This window comes from Panthera uncia (assembly GCF_023721935.1).
Source record: "Panthera uncia isolate 11264 chromosome D3 unlocalized genomic scaffold, Puncia_PCG_1.0 HiC_scaffold_8, whole genome shotgun sequence".
NCBI classification, from domain to species: domain Eukaryota; kingdom Metazoa; phylum Chordata; class Mammalia; order Carnivora; family Felidae; genus Panthera; species Panthera uncia.
The window spans coordinates 10,219,782-10,225,153 of record NW_026057586.1 but is presented as its reverse complement, the minus strand read 5'-3'; the positions used below and the strand labels follow the sequence as shown (position 1 = coordinate 10,225,153).

General features: G+C 36.7%; 1 pseudogene; it reads left to right on the top strand.

Moving 5' to 3' along the window:
* The first annotated feature begins 1,070 nt into the window (after positions 1-1,070).
* Positions 1,071-2,575, top strand: LOC125914788 (eukaryotic initiation factor 4A-I-like; annotated as a pseudogene).
* Positions 2,576-5,372: the final 2,797 nt, after the last annotated feature.

Below are 5,372 nucleotides of genomic sequence, written 5' to 3'. Positions count from 1 at the left end.
AACTTTCCTCATATTAGAGGAAAGCAAGAATAGGAAAACCACGTAATACTTCTAATGTTCTTCTTATTATGTGTCAGTCTCACTGTGATACCATTAGTCAAAGGAAGTCACATGACAAATCCTGATATATGATTGCATGCATTAGAAGAACATAATCCTCTTGTAGAATGAGAATTTTTAAAGAGGGGTGATAGAAGCAGGGGATGTTTTGAATAATATTTCATTTCCTTGAAGAATTAGTAGTGAGTGCCAAATTAATAATACAAAGAGTTAGAATATAATTTCTGGAGACATGTCTTTGAAAAGTTGAGAGAGTATGCGATCCATATTCCTACCAGAGGAAGGAAGACATTAAAACAAACAAAACACAGAACAAAACCTTTAATTATAACTACAGAAAAGGCAGAATTTCTGTGCCCAAGTGTTTGCAGATGCATATAATTGATGTGAAAGGATGAATTAGGTCCCTCCTAATTGTCTTGATTTTCTAAGGGAAGCATAAGGAAAGGTAATCAGGTGAAAATCTGTATGCAGCATGAGAAGTTTAGGAATAAAGAAAATAAAAGTATTTTCTGAGAGAAGACTAAAAGTTCCATAAAAATAGAGTAAGATTATTTGACAGTTTTAGTATTCATTTGCAATCAGTGACTATATGTATAATTAAATATCATATATATATGACATATATATATATATATATGACAATTATAGCACAGTTGTATGTGTGACAAGAAAATAAGTCTAGGCCTCTTTAGAAATATTTGACAGGAAACAAGGAGGTCGTCAACATGGAAGAGATTTGTAGGCTCATAAAAAGTTTCTTCCCGACATATGGTATATTTTGCAAAACACTTGTCAGGAGATCTTAAAAAATAAAATGTACTTGAAATAACTTTTTATATATGTATTACGGAGGAGCAAGAGTATGTGAATTGTATACAAAATCAATAAGTGACCGGTACATTATTTCCATATTAACTTCTGACCAGACCAATGAAAATTGCTTCTGGAATAGCTTAAATGTGAAATTCTATCCAAATATATTACTGAGTTTGAAGTTTCTAAGGATCATGTCTTTGAGTCAGGATTCCTGATCCAGAGACAGTGGCCTGGAAGGGATGGAGCTTGAAGGCATCATTGACAGTAACTGGAACGAGATCATCAACAGTTCTGATGACATGAGCTTCTCTGAGTCCCTTCTCCATGGCATCTCTGCCTATGGTTTTGAGAAACATTCTGCCATCCAGGAGCGAGCCATTCTTTGTATCAGTGGTTATGATGAGACCGCTCAAGCCCAATCTGGGACTGGGAAAACAGCCACTTTTTTTATATCGATTCTGCAGCACATTGAATTGGATCTTTCTGATTTTTTCTATTTTCGGTTGGTGAAGGAGAGATGAGGCTCACCTGGTTAAGATTATGGATGAGTAGCAGGGCCATTGGTAACAAAAAATAAATGAATAAAAAGGAGAGAATTGGAAAATAGCAATTATAAAGGAAAGAATTTATTATTTCCAGGCACGAATGAGGACTCAGTTAAATTTGAGTTAAGAAACTGAGAAAGGGACCAAATCTGAGAAGTAGTATGTATGTATGTATGTATGTATGTATGTATTTGTCTAATAGGTTTCATCAGTCTTGGAGTTGCTATGGGAAAGCTAACTGGATGGATTGATCCAGGGTTAAGGTGTTCCTAGCATGAGGCAGTTGAGCGTGATTGCTCAATTAAATGAAAAACTAGAGGTCCATGCATCATGAAGTTGATGTGGTAAGGAGAAAATAATATCTAAAGGCTACAGAGGCCTTGGCCCCACACCTACTAGAGTTGGCTCAGCAGATACAGAAGGTATCCAAGGCATTAGGAAATTCTATGGGTGCCTTCTGCCACACTTGGGGGACCAAGATACCAGCTGACATACAGAAGCTGACATACAGAAGATGAAAGCTTCCCATATTGTCGTGGGTACCCCATGTCTTGTGTTTGATATGCTTAACCAGAGATACCTGTCTCCCAAATACCTCAAGATGTTTGTACTGGAGGAAAACTGATGAAATGCTAAGCCACGGAATCAAAGACCAGGTCTATGACATATTCCAAAAGCTTGACAACAGCACCCAGGTGGTTTCTCCGTCAGCTGCGATGCTTTCTGACATGCTCGAGGTGATCAAGAAATTCAATCCCCATTTGGATTCTGGTCAAGAAGCAAGAGTTGACCCTGGAGAATATCTGCCAGTTCTCCATCAGTGTGGAATGGGAAGATTGGACTCTGGACACACTATGTGACTTGTATGAAATGCTGGCCCTCACACAGTCAGTCATTCTTCAACACCTGAATGAAGGTTGATTGGTTCACTGAAAAGATGCAAGCCGCAGACTTGACCATGACTGCAATGCACAGAGATAGGGGCCAAAAGGATAATGAGATGTTATCATGAGGGAGTTCTGCACTGTCTCTAGCAGAGTATTGATTACCACTGACCTGCTGGCCAGAGGCATTGATGTACAGCTGGTTTCTTTAGTCACCATCTATGACATTCCCACCAACAGGGAAAACTATATCCAGAGAATAGGTGATGGTAGATGATTTGGCCGTAAGGATGTGGGTGTTGACACGGTCACAGAAGAAGACAAAGGGCTCTTTGAGAAATTCTACAACACCTCCATCGAGGAGATGTCCCTCAGTGTTGCTGACCTCACCTGAGAGAGTGTCCTGATACATAGCCCTACCCAGGGTTCAGTCTGGGGGGATGGGGTGCTGAAAAGGAGTGGGAGTGGAGAGGAAAGGGAACCAAGGGATGGACATTCTGTCATTTTTTTCTTTGAGTAAATGTCACTTTTTGAGGCACAATAAGGAATCATAAACATCTTAGACACTCTTTTCTTTGGGTAGGCTCTTGCCCCAGGTACCATCTCTTTTCCCCAAATTATCTCCATAGCCTAGTTAACCTCCACACCCCATTAGGATTTCCTCACTGCAGCTAAATGCATCTGAAAATGATTCAAGGGGCTAGAGTGTCACTTGGCCTCATTTACTGGACCGAATCTGGGGAACCCCCTGAGTTAAATGGCCCAGGTTATTGTCCCCATGATGGGCATCGGGGAGAGAAAATGGTAGCCATTTTTACATTGTTTTGTATAGTCTAGATTAATTCAGGAAACAAACACAAGATTCTGAATAAAATGACCTGGAAACTGAAAAATATGTGTAGTACTGAGTTTGGATAATAGTAACAAGAGCTCATGTATGCAGGAGATAGCTTTCTAAGAACATTTTTCCACTGTGACTTGTTGAGAACTCACAACAGCACTATAAAATAGGTACAATAACTGTTACTTCATATTTTTAAACATGAAGAAACAGATCATGGTGGTTCAATGCTCAAGACTGCAAATCCAAGACTCAAATTTTAGTGATATAACTCCAGAGTCCATTCTTTTTTTCTTTTTTTTCCATTTAGTTTGTGGAAAATCATCCTGATGATGATATAGTTTTATTTTGGGGGATAAATTGACTTTTCCCTTGTACCTTTGTTTTCAAAATAACTATCAATTACTAAGATACCTTCATATGTGTCATTTTGAAAATACCACATTATTCTTAATCCTTACCTCATAGTCACATTATATTGAATTTCTAAAAGATCTCTGTGAATCTTCAGGGAAGTGCCAAAACCAATAGAATTTCTAAAAATACATATTATGTTTACAGTTGAAACATTTTACCAGTATATTTTCTTCAAACTGTAATAACAAATGTAGAATTGCTTAGGAAGAAAACTTTTCAGACAGAATGGCATGAAATGCCATGGCATAGTTGAGTGTATTTGTTTATTAAGTTAGTGAATTAACTTTTTATATTTTTAATACTATTAAAAGAGACACTTTTGATTATTAATTAAACTCACTGAACTTTCTGCATTGTACATTGAGATACCCCACCTGAATGCATGAGAAGGACAGAATAAGAATAATGATAATTTCATAAAAGGTGTGTAGGAATGGCTCACCCAAAGTATAGGGTCACTAATTCTAACACGGCTCTGCCTTTCCATTCTGATTGGTTGGCAAGGGCTACCGATACGGAGTAGAAATCTATTTCTGGTTGCTCATTATAAGACAATGCAGTCGAGTATCATCATATCCTCAGAATCTAGACTAAAAATGACACCTCAGGAAGGACTGTAGACATGATATGTTCAAGTGTGTAAAGATGATCATTAAAAAAGAAGACACAAAACCCTGAGAAGAGTCAGAGAAATATCTGGCTCAAATAATTTTATTTTAATAAATAATGTACTTTGCTAGTACCTAAAGCAACATTTTTTTTTAGTAGTCAAGAAAACTGAGAGCTAAAAACAGGGCTGAAATTGACTAAATGGTTTGATGTGCGTAAATAATTGTGTATAATTTAATAAGGTAGAATAATTATGAATATAGCTCAATAGCTATAAGGTACAAAATTTGGAATGTTCTAAAATCTCATATACATACACTGTCCTTTCTTTTCATTTTTAATGTACACGCAGTTATTGCAACTGACTTCAAAAAACAGTCTTGTTTATTGATCGGCATACAGGAACTTACTTATTTTAACTATACATAAAACATAACTTCTAAAGGTCAAATGCAATAACTTATTTTCCTTCATATGAAATGAAAATATTACATCTGGACATTAAAGTCTCAGAGTTTAGCTAACTGCTTTTCAGAATATGAGCTTTTAATTTTAATGCAGCATTTTTCTGCCTTTTCAGTCTTAATGGACCAGATTTGAGTGTTAAGAAAGATGGATTAAATAATTTCAAATAGCTCCAGGAAAAGAAAATCAAAGTCATTGGATTTAATTCTGCTGCATGCATTAGTATTTAAGTTTAAATGAAAGCATTGATTATCAGTCTTAGTTAATATACATTGAATAACATTCCAGAGTTATCTGTTTCAAGCTAAAATTAAAATATAAATGAACTTTTTCCCTTAACGTCATGGCTATATGGCAGGCCTTTTAGCTAATGTTATATTAATGCTATATGTATAATTGTAATATATAGCAATAGGCTATTAAGTCTCTGAATTATGGCTTCAAAACCGTAAGACATGGTTTTATAATCTGTATATGAATTTCACTTTGCCTCAGTCATGAAAATACAAAAACCTAACCTAGAATTCACACCATCTGGATTCTTTTACACAGCAGAGAATTTGTCAGTGACACCAAACTTCAATAAAATGCTTAAATTTATGCAAAGTTGGGGCGCCTGGGTGGTTCTGTTGGTTAAGCATCCGACTTCGGCTCAGGTCACGATCTCACGGTTCGTGGGTTCGAGCCCCGCATCGGGCTCTGTGCTGACAGCTCAGAACCTGGAGCCTGCTT